Genomic DNA, 21,732 nt, shown 5'->3' with positions numbered 1-21,732 from the left:
TACAATATCGCCGAGAGGAATGATATTTATTCATATTTCGTAATACGATTCCATCCGCGCTCGCGAGAGTAGAATTCCAATATTTACGCGGCCGGTAATCTAATTTAAACGTAATTCCTTCGCGTTCCAATTTAAACACCGCGATACCTCCTGTTTGCCAAAAACCCGAACGCGGAGGAAGGGAAGACGGGGCCGGTTTCCAGCCACGCGGGAAACTTTTTCAATTAGAGCAACGTTTTCCTTTAATTTCCTCGATTGATCGCGTTGACGTTGCAACCATGCGCGCCGATATGGTTCTCGGCGGCGGTGTCCGTTTAGATGACCCGAGAATGAGCCGATAATTTCGAATAGGTCGCTGGCAGTTCGGATGTCTATTAAAATGTAAATCCTTATTCCGAGGGGGGCAACAGGTGCGCGATACACATCGGTTGGTCCGCTCCTTTTGCGACTTCCTCCGTCGGGCGTCTTTCTTTTTCCGCTCGCATCCCCGTTCTGCTTCCACCTCGTCTCTTCGTCGATGTCTCGCAGCGAGAGACTCCGTAACCAGCGATCGTTCCTTGCGACTCTAGCTCTTCAGGGGTTACGTTTTCCTAGAGCCCCGAAGAAAGATACAAATTCGAGGATCGTCGACGAAAAAAGCGTGTTTGGGAATGACGGAAAAAGCTTCTCCGTTTGAAGGGCAGATCGTTCGGCACGGTCGGCTTGCGATTATCGAGTTATCGTTTAACACGCGTTATTAATATCTCGATGAATGGTCGTGTCACCCGGGAGATTCACGACCGAGAATTAGCTGGCAACAGGTGCCTTTCGCTGCGGCACCGTCGAGCTCGATCCGCTTTTGACGAGTCCGCGCGTCACGTAACAACGTCGACGGAAGAAAGACTGCTCGTCTAGGAAAGGGAAAAACGTTCGCTGTCGAAGATCAGCGGGAGAACGGCCCGTGGAGTAATTTGCTAGAATAGTTGGCGCGGGTGAACGACGGTGCGGGTAGTCGTAAACCGTTCCTTAAGCCATTAAAGGCCAACGTCTCGCGAAAATTCAGTTCGTTAACCGAGGACCGAACGACTCTCGACCAACCCCGCACTTTCGAGGAGTCTCTCTCGAGGAGCTCCAGAGTTCCGGGTACTCGCCGTCGATCTCATCAAGGAACGTTTGTAGAGCGAGTAAGCTGCAGCGGCCACCGAGATCGAGACCGAGACCACGCGTTACTCGTGGCTCTACCGAAAGGACTCGGTCGTTTTCACCCCTTGCCGCCGTCGTAGTCTTCGGACCGCTACCACAGGCTCCTTTTCGGTCGAAACTGTTTATACGAGAAACGTCGGGAAGGACCCGATCGCGTCGAAGGGACGAAGGAGGACGATCTTATATGAAATACAAACGATCAGCTTTGTCCAAGTATGTATAAGGAAGCTTCTATCGAGCGCAAGTTTTCGGAATAGTTTGAGCAGGTTATTCCGCATTAACGATATCGTTGTGCCCCATTCGTTCGCGTCTCGTCCAAACGGTGGCAACGGTCTCGCAAGGCTGCGGTTGTAGAGAAAATCGCACGGCGTTTCGCCGCTTATGAACGGCTAAGTCGCTTACTCCGGGCGGCGAGCTCGATATCTTCGATACCAGAAATAGCCACAGGCTTAGAGCCCAGAAATCGATTCCCAAGCCGTGCCGACACAGGGGATTTAACGACGTTTCGAAAAATTCCGTGGTCCATTGATCCCCCGTTACCGTCTTGTCGCACGACCCATCTACGAGCGGGTTGGACGTATCGATGTTTTATCGGTCGGCCGATAAATTCGTCTCCGGTTCCGCCAGTATATTAAATTTGCCAAAAGCGTTTAACCATTCATCGAATTCTATTTTACCATACTAACTATAAATGTTACAATGTGATTCTAAATCAGCCCTCGTTAGCGTAAGTCCGACTGTCGCAAAATGTATCGAGGACTGGATCGATTTCTTTATCGGTCGTTCGAGCGACGTTTTTCGAAATACGAATACGAATTCGAAAAGGTACGGTACTCGTTACACGCGTTCATCCATCTGTCGTTGCAGTAGTCTCCCGTACATTTTTTCTATCGTTCGCGGATTCGAACCCGAGTCACGTGGCCAATGATCGATGCAAATTTAACAACGACAGGTATCGACGTACTCGATCACCAAAACGGGGCCGAGTCATTACTGCTTTCGGCCTTTTAATGGACATCGAAAGTGCGGCGGTTCCGTGCGAACCGGATGCATTATCCGCGCGTTTATTGATTTCATTTTACCCTGGTAGCCTTGAACAATCCCTGGACGACGATAATTGACGTTTCAGAGTGACCCGTACCGCCATTGTCGACGTCCTGGTCCTCGATGGTTTTCGGGATCGCTCGTCGCGGCTCGATTGTCTCTTTGTCGAGAAAAAAGGTTCTTTCGGTTTTCGTTTCGATTCCAGTGGCCGAGGTGCTGTGAACTCGAAATCTACGAAAGGCCTGCAAAATTGGTACGACCGAATTTTTGAATATCGAAGGTTGATTCGTGAAAAAGATCAACGGTACCTTGGATATAATATTATAATAATCGCCGACCAAGAAGAACAATGTACCGAGAATAGGGAGTGAAAAAGCAGCGTAGGAATGCGAAGAAGCGAGCGAAGAGGCAAGAGAAGGACGCATCTAAAAGTCAGTGGATGACGACGGAGGAAGTGCAGCTGCACGCCGAGGCGGAGTAGGTGGAAAACGCGAGAGGAAGAGTAAGAGAGAGAGATTCTGGTTCCGGCCACCAGGGAATTACTCGGTCGAACCGCTTCGTCGAGTTGAAAATCGTAGACGAGACACGAGAAGTAAGGTCGAGCCGTGAAGCGTAGTCTCTTACGTGTACGTGCAGGGGATGCAGTGGCTCACAGCGAACGAACCAGCCGCGTGTGTATCGGGGAACCGAGAGAGAATGACGCACGGGACGGAAAGGGTCGAAGGAGGAAAACAGACACGCTAGGTGGGGGAGGAGGGTTGGGAAACACGGGGGTGAGACGACAGGAGGGTAAGTGGGCGAGGATACAATAAAAGGAGCCTGTCCTTGCTCCGAAGCTAACCTCTTCCTCGTGTCTTTGCCCTCCTCTCCTATTCCTTCTCTAGACTTCTCCCGGTGCTTCATCCCCCGTCTTCTTTTCGCCGTTTCCGCGTCCTCCACCTTCGTCGTCTTCGGCAACCCTTCCTCCGTCTTCGTGTTCCCTCCTTTCTCGAGCGGCTTTCTTCTTCGCCCAGTTCTCGTTCCCCCTTCTTCTCGGACGTGCTGTCCCTTTCTGGTTACACTCCGCCCCAAACTTGAATCCAATTTTCCACATCACATCCCGCAAAAGTTACTCCGCGGCGCTCGGCGGGGCAGGAAGCAGCGCGACGTAGCTACGACGGGAACATTTTTATCTTTTCTTTGCTCCTGGCCGGAGTAAAACAATTTCGGAACATATTGCCCGCTACGGCTCCGACCTCCTCCACCCCACGCGACCTATTCCCATCCCCTCGTCCCGTTTTCCGTTATTTGACTCTCATGAAAGACGTAATAACGCGTGTACCTCGTCGTTCTCGGCCATCGACGAGGTTACCCTAAACCGTCCTCGGAAATGAGCGTATACAGGCTGTTCAACCGCAGCTGGACAGATTTTTAGGGAGCGATTCCACCGCGGGGATCGTCTATCTCTATTCACGCGAGCACGCGTTTTAAAACGCTCTCGATCTCGGTCTCGCTTCTTCCACTAGCTTTATCCAACTTGCGAGCCGGGATTACGAATGCCCGAGTGGTTTTCTCATTTAAAGCTCGCTTCATTCCGCACTTAATTAACGCGCGGCATCGGAAGGCAGCCTGCATCTGTTTAATTGTCTATTTACTTACGCTGCTCGCATTATAGTCCTGGCGTATCAGTGGCTGTCCCGACCACTGGCACCGGTTTCAATCTCATCTTTCGCCTCCTCATAAAGACATAGGACACGCGTTTTTGATTTGCACTGCGTTATACGGATGCTTCCGCTTACGCGTTCGCCGATTCATTCGGATAACAGGAAGGCGAGTATTTCGTGTAAAATCTTAATCTCTGGAAAAGGTTCTCCGACGCATTCTTCGATTGCTATCTCGCACTCCTTCTGTATACGCCGCTGCGAGTGTATGTTGCCGTTGCTTAGCAATCGTTGAAAGCTAAAATTGCTATGCTATTTTATTCGGCGCAATAAGAACGTATCGCGCGAGACGACCAGGTCGCGAGTGTTCTTCTTTTTCACAGCGAACCCGTCGGGGGTTCGTCGTTTCCCGTGACCGATGTTAATACGTTGTATTCTTCACGTTGTCGTGACTTTTTCGCTAGTTGCGAACGAGGAGAACGTGATCCAGTTCGAACTATGTGTTCCCGGCAGAGAGGACAGATACTTATCGCGGCGATTACCGTTATTGCACGAACATGCCCCTGTACCAGCCAGTGGCATAACCCGAGAAGAGCTTTTCCGGACTTCGGGATCGCTTACAAACTTGCTTGGGACATTTTCAATGGAGATAAATGAAAATGAGTTCCTTCACCTCGGCGGAAACGCCGACCGAGCCGCCGCTGTTCGATATGTATTAAACCGGACATTAAATATCCGGATTCTCATCAACGCGTCAATATTTGCAGGCCCGATATCGTTGGGAGAAACAACGGTCCTTGTTGACAACCTTTGGGTACGTCGATACGTATTTTACCTTTTCGGTGTTTTGTCGTGGTCGCCCACCCGGAACGCGAAATGTAAGGGGAGAGTGGCTACAAAACATGAAAAGGGTTAGGTAACGGTATAAGAAAATTTTGTCGGAATAATTGAAACGGATACCATGGCATCGACGTAAAGGATAAAAAAATACTTTCCGTTTCCTCTCCGCTTTCGAACGATGCAGCACGCTCGACTGCGCGGATCCCTTTCACGAGAAAAGTCCGTTTTAATTTGTCTGGGCCACCCCTGCAACCGTTCCCTCCCACTTCACGATATTCTCTTTAATATCGCGATTGCCGCGGCATCCTCGTCGTTCCCGGCCGAAGAAACGAGCCCGGACGACGGGGAAGGTAAACGACGAGAAGGATGCGGAACTATCGGCGGAGTGCGCTAGCGTAGATAAGGTTCGCGTAATTAGAATTGCAAATGGTCCCTTATGTCTAATGCCGGATTAAAAGTAACCGTTTAGCAGCAGCCAGCCAATGTAAATATCGTTCGCCGCGCGTCGGTGAACCAATATCGTCGAAATCGATCTTTCGTCTTTCGTCGATCGTGTCTTTCGTTCACTGAAAAATCGGTAAGCCTGTGGCCATCGACCCTTTTCCTATCGACTTCGATCTAAGTCGCTTTTAGCTCGCCAGTTGGTCGAGGAATTTCTCGCCGAGGGCGAAGATCGTCCGCGACTTGTTCTTTCCTCGCGAAACTCGAGAAAGAAAAAAGAAGAGGGGTCGGAACGAGGCTGTGCGGCTGGAACGACTGCTGAGGGCTGTATCGGTCCCGACGCTCGGTACCGTCGGCGTCGTCGTTCGGTCTACTCGTCGCGTATGCGAGAAGCGTGCGAGATTACCTCGCAGACGCAGGCGAGCAAATATTGGCTCTTATTCGAGTCGGTTATACGGTGCTTATGTACCCACGGGTTTTCCGCTTGCCGAAACCCTTTTCCGCGCCCTTGTCGCGACTACTCGCGTGTCGGTCTTTCAACTCCCCGGATGGCCCCGTTGATTGCATAATTACGGGACGCTCGACGATTTGTTTCGGGCGTCGACCTCGTCGGGATTTTCCGTGGGCGAACGGTACGCGAGACATTCCCTAATTCGATTTCTCTCTCTCCACTCCCCCTCTCTGCTAGCCGCGTTGAATGGAACTCTTTCAAGGATTCCGAGATGTATTATATCGTAGGGATCGTTAACGACGCGGAGCGCCCGGTGACTTTGCGCGACCCGATTTAACGTAATTAATGTTCTTCGGAGAACGGTAAATTGATTGCAATATGAATCGATTCCAGCTCCCGCTCGCGTTCGCCTTTCTTCCAGCTCGATTTAATTACACGCTTCCTCCCGAGGGACTCGCGTTCCTCTCTTTCTCCCTCCTCCCGTCCGTCGTCCTCTCGGTCGATTCGCGACGCGAAAGAGGTCGCTCCTCGATCGAAAAAAGGAAGAAAAATGGGAGCCGGATGCATCGCTGCGAAACTTTAGCCGTATTAGTTTGGAAATTAAATTGGGAAAAGTTGACGTTTGAGATACACTGGTCTAAACAACTCGCGGATCACGATTGTTTGTCCGGGTAATTTTCCGAGTGCTCTACAAATTGAAAAATCCCGGTCTAGGAGCAGCTCCCTTGTTCCCGACACACAATCTTATCCGCTCTTATCGCGCGCGTTGTTTCCCTTTCCACGATTTGGCAACTGCGGCGACCGGGGGACGTCGAAATCTTCGATGGGTTAGCCGGAAACGGAGAAGGCAGCTGGTGGAAAAGCACCGTGCCGGAATTCCCGGAGGGGAATATTCGATACCGCGACGCCGGAAATAGATAGCCCCGGAAGACAGCAGCGCGACGAAACGCGTCGCGATTCCCGATTCCGAGTATCCTTCACCGCGAACGATCGTCGCGTCGTGTGCACGTTCGACGCGCTGCTGGCTGGGAGCCGCGGCTCGGGGGTGGTCTTGGCAGCGATTCGCCGACTAATTCTCTGCCAATCGAGTAGAGACGGAGATACGTTTCTTATCTCCTCGACTGGACGCGGTCCAGCCGGCGACCACGAAAGCTGTTTCGCGTCTGGTTCCATTTGTTTCGGGAACCGTGCTGCGACTCTCGACTATACCGTGTCGTATAAATATTCAGGACCGCTCGAAACTATATATCCGATACGTTACTTTATCGCTCCGAGTCTATTTGTTTCTTTCGTTATTCGTCATTCTTGCGCCTAGAATTCGTTGCTTGTCGTCCCCTTACGCATCCGGTTTCTACTTTGCGAGGCAACGAGACGCAACGGTTCCGTTTCGAGACGTTATTGCGAGTATGCGTTCTCCGGTCTCCGTCTGTCGTCGTACGAACCCATTCTACTTCGGGGCTGATATTGGTTTCCGCGGTGCACGTAATGTCTCTCGACGATACGTACAGCCCTCGGCCTCGGAGGAGGGTTACCGGAGGGAGGGGGCGTGTTTCAGCCAGGAAACGTCGCGTTCCACGGATTTCGCGTTTTCTCGTAGTCCACGGAACAGATTGCGTTCCCTCTTCTTCTCGCGTTCCCCCGGCCGGTCTTTCTCTGCATTCAATTTTCGAGGATGCATCGCAGTGTTTGGCAGCGCTCCCTGCGGCCTTCTCCTCGTTATTTTCGATAAAGGGAGTGAGAATCCGGAGAAAAGGGGCTTCTTCTACGGCGCCGCGGTCGCTCGGCCGGATACTTTCCATCGTGCGGGTAAACGCCGGATGCGGCGAACTCGTACGAAGCACCGAATTGTTCTGCGACCACCGGCAGATTTATCGAGCCACGCGGTCGTTCTACCCTTTCTCCATTCCAGTCTCGACGGTTCTTCTCCTCGTACCCTTGGCACGATCGACGTACTCGATATTTGGTTGTGCTCTCTTCGCGCTATATCAAGCTGTTCGATATGTTTCGTTCGTATCGTACTTTATGTCGCACAAGAATTAACATCTTATAGAGTAGTTTGTCGTGTAATTTAGCATTCGCAATTTTACTTACTTACATTTTGCGCTGCCTGACTCACCCACGTTTAATTGCCGAATGACGCGATACCGCACTCGAACGTAAATTCGACCTAGATATTCCAACAACGTAACTTTGTAGCGTCAGCTAATAATAGATATCGAATTCCTAGCTGGATACCATCGGGTAATAACATTTTACAAACGCTAATACGACGCTAGGCACAACTGTCGGCATGTTTGATATTCCGGCGATGTAACGGAAATTATTTAATTATTAATTATTATTTATTTATAAATCTCGGACGCACAGTAATTTTCAGAGAGATCGAAAACCACCGTAGCGTACGCTCCAGGAGCTCTAGGAACATTTATCGACTGTCTCGAAACATTCGAAATGCCGTTCGATCTTATTCAAATATAGTTCGCAGTTTCCTCTCCGAGCAGAATCGTAGAACACGGGCATCAGACGTGTCAGGGTTGGGAGAGCCTCGAAAGTTACACAAGTTCTCCGTATTCATACGTCTCCTCCATTGTCTACTTTTCTTTAGCTGTCTCGTCCTGTCTCTGTTTCCTTTCTCGGTGTCGAGCGTGTCTCGAAAGAGACTTGCTTTAAAAAAAAAAAAAATAGAAAATCTTTATTCCACGCGGTCGGAAATTTCTCGGATGGTTGCAGTCTTCGCGAGTCTTCTCGAGAATCTCGTTCTCGTAATTGGATGCTTCGACCACCTCGAAATCGTCGAGTACGACAAACAAAAGAATAATTCGAACTCCTGTCGAACCGGGCGCCTTAATACAAGTATGCAAATTTCGAAGTAGCTGTTATCAATAGTGTTTGCGTACAAAAATTCGCAAAGAAACTCCCCTCCTCGGGGCTCTGGAGTAGAGGACATACTCAACCTTTGGCTTCTTCGCTCTTCCAATCAGTTGCCAAGATCCTGTTTCGAGGATTAAAAGAATCCCAGACCAGGGCCGAACTCTTTGCCGGGTCGCAAGCTCGGAGAGGCCATCTCGAGCCCTTGCCTGCGTAATTGGCACTTTGGAGCCGCGCGAGACCGACAGTGGGTGTAATAAAACGCGGAGGATCGAGGGGGTTCCAAGGGGGCAGGAGGAGGGGGAGGGGGCGGGGAGACCGCCGTTGAAAGATTCATTGCTCGCTGCCAGTTCGTGCGGTCTTTGAACCGAATTTTCTCGGCAGGTCGCCTCTAAATGAGGCGCCGAATTAAATTGCAATCTTTCTTTGCTTCGCGATCGATGTAACTTCCGGATATCGATTCGTTTCCTGATCCAGCAGACGCGGTCCTCGCCACTCCCTCCCTCTCTCAATTCGATACCGTACTTTTTCTTTCCATGACGAGTATGGAAATACGCGACGAAACGGTCGGAGCATCCCTGCCGTGGCTAACGCGCCGATAGTCCCGAGGAAAATGGATTTTATGGTAATAACCGTTAATTCGTGACGAAAAGTGGATATTATACGACGACTCTGGGCCACGTTGGATCCAAGAAGGGAAATTTCTATACGCTCGGCGAGACTATCGAGGGATTTTGTAGTTAGGTTGGGAAGTCAACGTCGCGAAATCTTTTTCCCCCTCGGCGCGGAAGTTTCACGATTTTCAAATATTTGAACAGCGAAGTGGAAGAGAAGCCGGTCGCAGACGCACGGACAGGCCGCGAGAACTCGGAATTCATTTATCGCGGGAGTGAACAGCACTTAATCACGCGACCCTTTTCGTCGGTTTCATTATCCCTCGCGCCTTATCGTTTCATAAAGATATTAACTGGCGAAGTTGACTGGCTCGAGTCAAGCTTTACGAGGATCCCCGAGGCGTCTTATTGAAATCGGTAGGGACGGAGAATTTCACGGGACGGCAGCCGGATGCGCGGGACCAACAGCTGCGAATTAAGCGCCTCGGCCCGATAAGGGTTCGCGTTGGATCTCTTTCAAATCCTTTCTACATTTATATACCACGATAATCGTACTCGAGGTAAACCGGTAATTTCGAGACGATCGTTATTCGCTTCTTTCAAATAGCAAGCGCGAGGGCGATCTTTGACCTCGGCGTAGATTCTCTAATAAATACCTCCTATGGAAGGATCCTCGACACGGATCGACGAACTTTCATCGTTCGAGATCGTCGATCCCCACGGCGCGGTGCATTGTTTCGCCCGGAACGCGACTATTCCCTTGCTCTCTCAGGAAGCGCGCAATCCCCGACGAACTTCCGGTAATCGTGTGCATTCGTGGAGAGCTCTCGTCGACGAGCGTAGACGGCAGTAAGGTTGGAGAACGGAAGACGCGCCGAGGAGGATAGAGAGAGCCGGAGGGACGGAAACAGTCGAGAATCCGAGAATGAAAGAAAACCTGGGACTGGAGGAGAGGCGAGAGAGCGATTTCGAGAGCGGGAGAGGACTGTTCAGGGAACAAGTTGGAACGCCGGGCTGTAGGTTGCGGGCACACGCAGTCGCGCAAGTGCATATGTGTACTCCGGGAGTCGCTTTAATCGACGCGGCAGGTAATCGTCGCTGAAAGTAATTTACTCGCACGCGTGCCGTTGACAAAGCCGGCTGGTAGCGACGCTCGGTACACATTTTAAAATCTAATTGAAAATCTAATTAAACCCGGCTCGAGGACGGAGGGGCTGGTTAGGGTATCGATGTACAGGTGCGAGTGAACACCTCCTGCGTTCGACGAATCCGATTCTACCTATTTTTTGTTCCGTTCGTTGCGTTCGTAAGTTCGAACGCGCACGGCAGGTTTAACTGTTTCGCGAATTTTGTTAGTTAACTCGCGGAGCCGAACGTCCGCTGAAATGCTCGAACGGTGAGCCTCGATGCCGATTTAGTAGCAGAAAATCGGGGCCAATAGGGCGTGTTAGCGGTGGAAGTGTTCGCAAATTGCCGGGAATTTAATTAAACCGATCGAGAGAAAGAAGGCTACCGAGGAAAATATCGGGGCGGGAACACGTACAACGGCGGATTATTAAAAGCGGAACGGTACACGGCGCGGCGTTGCGAATCAAAATTTAATTAAGAGCAAACGTCTCTGGGAAGCGATGCACCGGTTAAGAATGACAGGAAGTGGCCTCGGGAAGGAGTGCCGAGGATATTGCGTTATTCTTAACCGTTATCTACTCTGTTCCTGCTAACGGTGGATGAAAGTTTGTCGACGAAAACCGGAAACTTGGAACGATCACCGTCGGCTTTTTCTCGCGCGTCTTTAAATAATGCATCGATTTTGTAGGAAGAGCCCCCGTCGAGAGGACAGTCTCGGCTACAATTGCGCTTGACCGCCAAGTGTTTAATTAATACCGTCGTCCTCCGGCGTGATTCACTCGGGCAAGAATTTAATATTTGTCGAAGGACTATCCTATTATGACGTCGTTGGAAAGGCAATCGCGTCCCGGTCTAAAGATAACGTTTCGTTAACCTCGTTTTCGACGTTCGACGAAAACATTAGTACAGCGCGAAGGGAGGGAGAACGAGAGAGGGAGTATCGAAAGGGAGACAGAAATATATTGTAAATTATAAATTTATAATCGCTCGGAAGCTGTTATTTCACAGCCGAAGTTTGAATATCTTATAAACAGATTACGATTAACACTTCCGTTCGTTCCAGGGAAGACGTTTTAACGGAGGACGACGAGTTTTACCGTGTTCGGCGTAGTTTCGGAGCGAGGTACGAAAAGTTAGATCGGAAATTCGCTAATCGCCTTCGACCAGCTGTGCTCACTAATTATCGCGAACAATCGCCGGCCGGACAGTTCTTCGTGCCTTTCCGGATCGATCTCCATCGGCGTCAATATTACTCAGCGGTCCTGTACGTAGCAAACAAGACCCGAATTCGATTATCGTTTAATAAAGACGAGCGCGACAATGGTCGGGAACGATGTCAAATGGATAGAGGAACCCCGGCGACTGGATAAATTGAAATAAATTCGTCACAAGCTCCGAACATGCACACCTACCGACTGCGCTCACAGCGTATTGGAAACGTTGTGAATTATTCGACGTTACGACGAATGGCATCATAACCGGAATTCGGAACGTTACCCAGCGGAAACCAAAAAATGCAGGAAAGGGTTCGAAGATCGTAACGTCCGCGTCGATCGGTTCAGCGACGATTTTCGTTTATTTATCTCTTTAAATATAACCATTCGCGCGGTCTGTCGTATATTTGCATCGTCTATTGTCGCGCGTAATCATTTCGAGAATCGAATTTCGCGTCGAGGTAGATCCTGTTTCCGTTTCACCGTAAACATCGTGTTGCGTTAGTGTTTTCCCCCGCTCGAGTTGTTCACGAGACGAACTCGAGCCGGTTTTCGGTTCGCGTTCGACCCGGTTGTTGGTTTGCGTTCGCGTTAAATATTTCAACGGTCGACTTAGGCTCGCCTCCGCGTACCGCGTTGCAACGCGTACGCGCGGTCATTGAATTTCGCCAACTTCCGTAATGAATTTTGCTTGGACCGGTTCGCTGTAACACGAAAGACGCGCGAACGTGAAAAGTTATTCCCGGTAATTTTGCGGCGCCATTCAGCTCAGCGCCGAGCGCACAGTTCGGCCTAATTCGATCGAGTTTGTACTCGCAACGCCGACGCCCGCTGAACGCCGTTCGAAAACCCGAAGGCGTTAACTCTATCCCGCAGTGATACGTTTACGAAACGTTTCAATCCTGTCTAAATAGCACGTCGACAATTTTTCTCGGAGCGCGAACTTTGTTTTTCTGATATGCGACTCGAAATTCTAGGGTCGATGTTTCCTTGGTTTTGGAGCGACAGACGTCGGCGATTACGTCGCACGGAGTTCGCGTCGTGCGGTAGTAATTTTCAATCGACAGGCAATACGAGCTGGCGATGCACGGCGACTAGTTAAAAGTTTGTACGTCGTTGGAGGGCGTGTCGGGGGACGCACGTCGCGTTCGCGCACGTAGTTCGGCTACGCCTTTAGCAACGGAAGACCCCTTCGAATCTCGATAGCGCTGTATTTCTCAGCTCGCGTCTGTAGCAGCTAGGTCACCGGTGTGCGGGCATCCGTGGCGTCCAGGTGCATAGACGGCAACGAACGCCGCAGCTGGTTTGATCGTGCGACGATGGCCAGCGTAGCCGTGGCCCGTAACCGCGGCGAGACGGTTCGTACCTTTCGGTCGATGCTAAACTTTCGACGATATCGCTCGTACTCAGAGCAAATACACGCGACACATCGAACTTTAAACATACTTTTTAAAGTATGTTTACAAACGTACTTCTTCACGTTGAGATCTTAAAAATGTTTAAAAACCACTTTTCCTGAAATATGGAACATATTTTTATTCGAGTGGAGAATTTTTACGAACGAAGCAATGGAATGTTTGATGTAAATCTAAAACCGAAGCACAGCTTGTATCGAAAATTCAAACTTTCACTTGAAATGAATATCCGCATATTTGTCATATTTTGATACATTCGATGACTTCTTCGGAAAACATGCGCTTACAATAGGGAGAATCCGATAGAAAACATTTTCGCGTATTCGATCGTCGACGAAACAACGCATTGTTCGGTTGTCGTTTGTTGAGAATTATTCCGCGCGCGTAGCTCGCCTTGTTAGCGACAATGCTAGATGCGCCTTTTGGAACGATCTGCCGTGCGTTGGGAGACAATGCCGAGGAATGTAGCAGAGCCAATAATTAACGACGCTAATGATCAAACAATATGGCCCGTCCATTCAGTCTATGATCATTCACCGCGTGCACGTATGCGCGTCGATAATTAATTGTACGTTAGCCGCAACAATATATTGAACTTTGACGGTCGATAGCTAACGATCCTTCATCGGTATCCGTGTTCCATTACCGTCGAACGATATTCAGTTTTTCGGTCAACTGAACGGAATGAAATTCGAGTATCCCATCGATTGAAATATCGAGCGTACAAAATCGGCGTTTTACTCAAACGAGACTAACGAGTGTTTATAACTCGAACGATGCTCTTTGTTCGGCGCAGAACACGATCCATATGGTGTTATTATTATAGTGTTATTAGCAGGAACTGTCCCGCGCGCTTTATCAACCGACCTAGGGGCAACGAATACATTTTATTTGGGTTCGTTTGATTTTTACCACCAGGATGTAAACTAACGACGAATCGCGCACGGATTACGTTACGACAATGCCTGTATCGGATTAACGTATATGTGTGTCGTCTGGGAAAAATGAATTTAACGGGCGATTTTATTTGAATGTAGCAACAAAGACATGATATCCATTATTTTTGTACGTGCTTTTTGCGGTACAATCACGTTTATTCGTTAAAAGCACTGACTCATCTCTCCATTTTAATACCGCGAGCACGTTTATTAGAAACTTTTCATTCAACAACAATTTCTGCGATGAAATATCCTACGTTACCTAGCGTGACGATTATAAAACGGTTTCGAGAAGTTGTTTCATCGAACGGAAAACGTATACGTAGATCATCCCGCCGGCGATGAAAATAATTCGAACAGACGAGTTATGGAGACCGTCCTACCGCGTTTCAGCTCGAATACACAGACTTTGTTCTCGACAAAGTCTACCCATTTACGTCAACGGAGTCTCCCGTTGACGAAAACGTTCCTTGTATGGATAACTCCGCGTTCATACGCCAGTCCTGGGGGTGTATTGTGAACGCGCGCTTCCATCTCGGGACGACAATGGAGACAACCGCGCGGATGATAACAATTAATCGTCGCGTAGAGGCTAGGACATTCGACGGCGAATGTAGGTAAAGCGGTCGACTGTGGATTCGAGGATCGTGGGATCGAATCTCCGCGCCTTTATTTTTCGTCTGGAATCCTACGCTATTAAAATGTCGAAGGATGTTTCGCGAGAAATCAGTGCGACGGGAAATCCAGTTAGGGTACGGGTAAATTAGGTGGCGTCGTTAGCATCCTCTGGGGCGATAATTTCTTTCCATAAAACGTACGTCGCGTCGTCGATTATCCTCGTCGAATTACCTTAATCCCTGGCCACACACATAATTCCCGATAATTAATCGATTTCCGGGTACCAGACCGAGAGGGTGAAGTTACGTTTCATCGATACGCGCCCACGCCCTCGTAAAACGTCCGCTCGAAATTATCTGGTCCTTCGTCGTCGGATAGGGGTGGTGCGGGCCTCTACGTGCGCGCTGTCGTTTTTTATTTTTTTGGCTCCAGCTGTTTCCTATCCAATCTTAACGTCGGGGGTGGACCGAAGCGAATCGAATCCACGCACGACCCCTTACGAAATGGAACGTTAACGAGTTTACGTAACTCGAGAACTCACCGTACGTCTTATCGATGTCTAGGACTGTTTATTCCGATACTCCTTTAATATCTGAACGCGATGCTCGGGAGTTGATACGTACCGATATTAACGAGTATGCTATGTCATTGGATCGGTTCCCTCGCTAATGTCGGTCGTAGAAACAGAGAGAACCAGAGGCGCGCGAGAGAAACGGAATTAGAGACGGGGGTGGAAGAGGAACGCGGGCGTTAAATATGCATGCCGGGTAAAGCGGCAACAATAGAGGGCTCCTCTCGTCCCTCCCTGTTCGCAACCCTCGCCGGAGAGAAAGAGGGAGAGAGAAAGAGAGAGCGACAGCCTCGCAGTTGATCGCGCGACCCAGGCGCAAAACACACCCCGCTAATGGCACCCCCGGCACTCTCTGCTCGTGATACCCGCACCCTGGCAACCCTTTATACAGGGTGTTTCCTCTAACACGGGCAGCTGAAAAACAGCTATTTCATCGCGAAGGTTGTTTACCCTGATCGAGCATCGATGGGGTGATAAAATTGGAATTGGTGCTTCGGTGTTGAAAAATAATCGACACTTTCGGTTACGTAACATTTTGTTTGCTTATCGTGTAGTTCGCGTGCCGGTTAAGTAATGAATTTACAAGTGACCAAGAAGTAACTTGTTATTATATTTATTTTCGTAACCTCATCAAAATTCATGAATTTTATTTAAATTCATTCCCTTTGCTGCTTGACTGGCAGAATTCATTTTTTTAGGTTTTCAGTGAAAAGCACCGTCTACATATGCCGATCGTGTTCAAGACTAAAGTTCGTACCATTATTGGAAACAGTGGCGGTGCAAGTAGAAACAGCGAGCGATAGTCAGACATGCTCGCGTACCCAGAATACGCGGGCGCTGTTCAGACGGATGAACGAAGTTGTATCGAATTATAAGCGTATTATAATGTTAGTAAAATTTTATCGAAAAGTGTGTTCAAAGTTCAGGCTCCAAAGTGTTATCGGATTTACGCGAGTTCCTTCGAAACGAATACAGGCGTCCTCCGTTGATCATTCTCCTCATCGTGGAAAGAATCGTCGCGGTGATATTTCTAGCTGCAGAAGGTGAAACACCCGGTATATACTATCTACCTATCCAGCAACACTCACCCTCTACCTCTCATCCGGTTCGCTGCTACAGCCTTGCTCCTGCTTTTCCTACTCTCGGCTCCCTGATGCTCGACCTTCCTTTCCCTCCGCTCTAGGCTTCGCTGTTTCTCGTCACTCTTTCCCCTTTTCTCCGATTGTCCGTCTCCCTTTCGCAATAGCTCGACGCAGCCCTTCCTCCCGGTCCCCGTCGCCGCTTCGACCTACTGTCTTTTTAATTCCGTTTCCGGCTCTTCGCGTCTTTTATGTCGCTCGGGGGCTCGAGAGCCGTCGTATCGAGAGAGCGACTCGTTAGAAAGTCGGTCGCGCCCGATAATGCGATCTCGAGTACGTGTCAGAGATTCACAGGGTGCGTGAAATTCGACAGTGTGACCAATAGTTCAGCGGCTCGAGGGTTCTTCGCATCTGACACGCTTCCGCGCGTTCGCTTTTGTTCGGTTCGTTGTGTTCTTCGACTCTGATTTTTTACAAGTGCCAGGTACGATATCACGCGACCACGTTTGCTCGAATAGCCGTGCTCCCAGAAATCGTACTAGAGATTCTAAACACCGGGCGATACGGAGGCGTTACAGCGATTCACCTCCGACGATCGTTTCGACGCGTTTCGCGGCGTGTACCGTTGAATCCGTAAAATCTCCAAGTTCCAACATTCGGCGACTTCATATCAAGCTAGGATAGCTGCTGGATTCGCGGAAAATCCAAGGTAATACCGGTTCCGTCGTTACGAGGGATACTTGTTACAAAGTTTGAACGTTGTTCTCGGACAGATGCTCATTCGCGAACCAGACTAGCCCAGGGCTCGAGCTCGTCTTGTTCCGCGTTCCAAGTTTCGTAACTTCCGGTGTTTAGCTGGAGTCTTTTCGGGAAATCGGCGAGGGGAGAGGTCGAAACAGACATCGTCCCGAAGATCAAGTTCCGATGCTCGCGGGAGAGAGAGTCAAGGGAACGCGTTCCGTTTCGCACCGTCCGTTCTAATTCCTTTTCTTTAATCCCAGTTTCTATTTTTTACCTCGATGCATCGAACTCCTCTCGCGATGTCGAAGAATCGCGATAGTTCTCCGCAGCCGGACCAAGAGTTTCCGAAAGAACCGCGTGATATTTAGACGTCCAACTATTTCAAAGTTAATCTCGAGTTGAACCGCGCGAGGTCGGGTCAGCCGTGGACCGTTTCGAAGCACGCTCGTCGTTGGAGCGAGCAAGCACCGATTGTTGCTCCACGAATGGATCCTACCCAGCTGGTCGAAGAACGAGTGGCCGGCAAGACACGCCATCCCCGCAGGAAGCCGAAACGGGAGGGATATGGGGCTGCTTGAAATGCGGCTGGCGTTCGCGTCTACTTCCGATCCATCTGGCTCAAGACGGGCGACAAATCGAGTTACCGCCCAAGAGCCGAGACCAAAGAGCCTTGGCAGCCTTCTTTTCCTTCCTTCCTTCCTTCCTTCCCATTCCCTTCCATCCCTCCTGGACGCTCCTCTGCTCGTAGTTACCAACTTCTTTTCTTTACTTTCCGCGCCGGTTTCCTCGGGGCACTCCTGTTTTTTCTCTTTCTCTGTTCTCCGCGGTCCTCGACGATCGTGGAATCGCGGAGCCAGAGAAAGGAGACCCGGAAGTGGACGACTCCGAGAGAATGAAAGTCGAGCCACGCTAACCCTGTTTAGTGTTCGAGATCGCGAGTAAAACGAGTTGCCAGCTCGTTAGGTGGCTCGAGCGTGGCCCACCGGGGTTCCATCGACGACGGCATCACGTTCCCGGAAAAGTAGCCTCTTCGCGAACTAACCCCCTCTCGTCGTCCTGTTACTCCGTATAATTCGACCAGTGGCGCGGCTAAGTTTCTTTTCGTTCGAGTCGATCCAATAATTGTTTACGTCCGCCTATGAACTCTGGCGTTGGGGTTTCGATCTTTGCCTGCCTTCGGTGCGTACAGGTACGGTAACTACGCCCATGCCCTTCCATCTTACTTTTATTATCAACGCCGTTTCTCCCGTTCGCTTCTCTTCTTTTCAACTTTTCTTCTTTTCTTGGGGGTGGCGTGATGGAATACCGAGGGACGGCCGTGATCTGGTCAACGCACGCTTCATTGAATAAGGTATCACTCGAGCCCGAAGTTTTATGAGGTTAGCCCGACGCTGGGCGACACTGTGAGCGGAGTTCGTGGTAAGTCGGGTAACGGAGATGGACTTTGCGAAAGTATTTGCTATACCGTGTTAAATAATTTGCGAACCCGCCCGAACGTCGTAGATGTAGCTCGCCGACCGAGTTAGATTGATTATTATTATATAACGGGCCATCGACCGTGGGAGTTCCTTTAATTCCTGTGTATGATATTTTTATTATTTCCGTATCGTGAAACTTATCGATCCGTCAACTTCTCGCGAACAGAGCCGTCGTCGGTTCGTTGTTCGCGCCTTCGACTATAGCGGGAGGCAGAACTCGCGTTAGCAACCAAGTTACTTGGCCGAGGGTGAGGAAAGAAGAACGCAGTTAGATGCGAAGGCGATGATAACCTTATTTAACGTCCCAGATCGTGGGCTAAATGAATTACCACAGGCGCGGCCGGAATTCCCGTGAGTCGCGATATCGCGAATGAACGAGAAAGCTGTGTTTCTTCCAACGAGAACCCCGAAGAGCTCCGCGGTTGCGAGTTTCTCTCGTTGTCGGTTAACCACGATCGAAGCGGAAGGGAAGCGCAGGTTCCGCGGATCTCGTTACGTCGATGTACGGACAGTTATTTTTTTTTTTTTCATTCTTTAACGAATTTCTTTTCTCTGACCGTTGCCTTCGAGTGAAACTCGCATTTAGTTCGCATCTTATCGTGAAAAATTTTCAACTCCGCGTAAACGAAATTCTTGTTCCTCTTGCATTAAAATTTCGATACGCTCGATGAAACGTTTAATAAAAATCGTGACGTGTACGATTTACCGTTTAAGAGAGCACAATTTTCGCTCGACGGATCGCCAATCGAGATACCGACGGTTTTAATAATTCAAGCAGCGTTCCGGGACATTGACCCGCAAAGAAACGCGAGCGATCGAGCCGCGACGAAACTCGATTCGACGCTACTTTCCTCTGTGTGATTCCAAACGAAATTATGCTTCGACGACGAGCGACAGCCGACTCGCGAACGATAACAACGCTAATTGAGATTCCGCGCGTACCTCTTTGCTTAAGTTTCCGCGATGCTTTCCGGACGGACGGCTCGATATTCCTGTGGACGGGTCTCTCCGTCCAACTCGGAGCATCTCGAGGTTCGTTTCTTCGACGATGACTCGACGATAGCAACTGTTGCTCGCTGTGGAACAGAAACGAGCAAAATTCGTATTTCTTGATTAGAGGCGAGGAGGTATCTGCGTAGGGGTTGCCATATTCTTCCGTGGTCCCTAAATTTCTGATTAGAAATTTGAATAGAGCGAACGGAAAGGCATTCTGGACATGGTCGTGATATACAAAATTTCGCGATCAACTGGGGATTAAATAAAAATCATATTAAATTTCGGAAAAACGTTTTAATAATAAAATTAATATTATCAGGCTCCCTCCTTTTTCCCCCTCTCTCGCTCTCCCTTCACAGGCACCGCTACACTCATACACGTATGTATGATACGATCGAGCAAAAAAGAAAATTTGTAGTCATATGCAACCATACGGAAAAAAGATCGCGATATAACGAATCCGTATTCGCCAGGGTCGCGATAAACGGGGGTTTACCTGTATCGGAAAAATTGTGAGGCAATGGTTCTATCGTCGGCGCCTCGTTTCCTTCGACGATTCGTCTATTGTGTATGTCGTTTATTCGGCGAAGCTCGTTCCCGCTGTTTACAACCCCGACCTCGAAAAAGGGTAACGCGCGCAGACGAAGGATGAGGGCTGCGGGGCCAGGTCGCGGCTGTGTGTTTCGTTTGAAAATTTAATTTCTCTAATTAAAGTGCTGGCGTGCTCGGTACATCTCATCCTTTCCCCTCCGCGCCGCCCCTCCCGCCGTGTCCCGAATGCGGGGCGTACCTGCGGCCTAGCTTTTTCCCCCGAGTCACTCGTTTCATTAGGCTAATGAAACTTTTCTTTTGACGAAGGCTGCGCCAAACAATTTCGCTCGACGAATCCGACGCGGGAGGCGGCGGCGGTGGCCGGCGCGGGTCACGCGTTTAACATCGCGTCACCGGCAGTGTCGACCGGAAGAGACCCCGGTGTTTTACGGTTAATTAGCCGGGGGTTCGCTCGCGTTTACTCGTTACACGATATTGCGAGGAAATCTGGGAAAACCTCGGATCTTGTCGCGTCGACTGGTGTCATAGTTGAAGTATATGTTGGCGTCGACTCCTGCCGAGTAATTTTTTGTTTTGGCTGAAAGGTAAGCAGCTTCTAGGAACCATTTCCGAGCATAATGAGAAGCAGGGGATTTAAATAAATAAATTAACCCCTTGAAATATAATTTATTTACCGTGAAGGTGCGAGCGATGTCGCATATGCTGAGAACTATTGTCTCGAAATAACGTAAACGTCCGTTCGAACGTTGCGATGGACACGGTCCAAATTTTGATCGTTCGTTTAGCACGTTCAGCGTCGATGATATTGTTAGTCGTTGGATTACGTTCCACGAGAAGGCGCGAAACTCGGCATTTCTGGGCCAAGCTGTCCCACTGGCAGTCGGTTGTCACGCGACGTGGGAAGGACTGGTGGTCCTGGAACGGGTCGATACCAGCAGGGAATAGGATCAAAGGAGGACGACGTTTCATTTCCAATTTGATAACCAGATCACGAGGACGTCGACGACGATCGACCATGAGTCTTGTTATCGCAATACTCGCCGACCCAGGAAATTGTGCTTCTTCGATCGAGCGGAACTAGCTCTGTTCGTTTCAGCGTGCTGTGCTTAAACTTTGGACCAATGTTTCCCGAGCTTTTTAGTCATAGAACACTTTTTATCTCCCTAGAAAAAGGAGAGTACGTTAATTATTTACTCGTCGAATTAATCTGCGGAAGTAGCGGCCAGCATGGGGCGAAAATACCGTGGGAGAGCGGCGGTTTATTTTCAATCCCGTTGCCGCGTTAGTTGCGAGCCAACGATAGGAATCGGTCTCCTCGAAACGAGCAATGAAAATCGGATGACTCCGGCCTCCGTTCAATGGCGAATCTCGTTCGTTTCATCTGCCACGGTTTCCCCTCTGGAATTTGTAACGGTGCCGGGGTTACGATCGTTAAAACCCTACATCTCTTTAGAGCGGTTTCCAGAGACACATAGCGCCGCTCGGCGTGTGATTCCGTGGAATTGTTTGCTACCGAATTGTTCCCGTTGTAACGTTGCGTTCAAATATAATAGAATTGTCGACGAATACTACAAAATATTCTATGTACAATTGTTTCCATTGATCACGAATTTGACGTAATAATAACGACAGACTGAAATTTGGAAATTGCGCGGATATAAAAGAGGAATGAAATTATTTGCCGACGAGTCGGTAAGACAGTATCTACAACGGGCATTAAAATTTATTATCCTCCGGGCTCTCGGATTACTAATTAATTACTATCCGATGATTAATGCTAATATGCTGCGCGCGAATGCGATCGCAAACTTTTAATTATACCGCCCACAACTTTGTTTCGCGTTCGTTCGACCTAAATACTATATGACTTTCCGTATAGTGTGCCCGGGCAAAGTATCGTTTTTTACATTCAAACTCCAACA

The sequence above is a fragment of the Hylaeus volcanicus genome, chromosome 5 (assembly GCF_026283585.1).
Source record: "Hylaeus volcanicus isolate JK05 chromosome 5, UHH_iyHylVolc1.0_haploid, whole genome shotgun sequence".
NCBI classification, from domain to species: domain Eukaryota; kingdom Metazoa; phylum Arthropoda; class Insecta; order Hymenoptera; family Colletidae; genus Hylaeus; species Hylaeus volcanicus.
Note: the sequence above shows the minus strand (reverse complement) of the source record.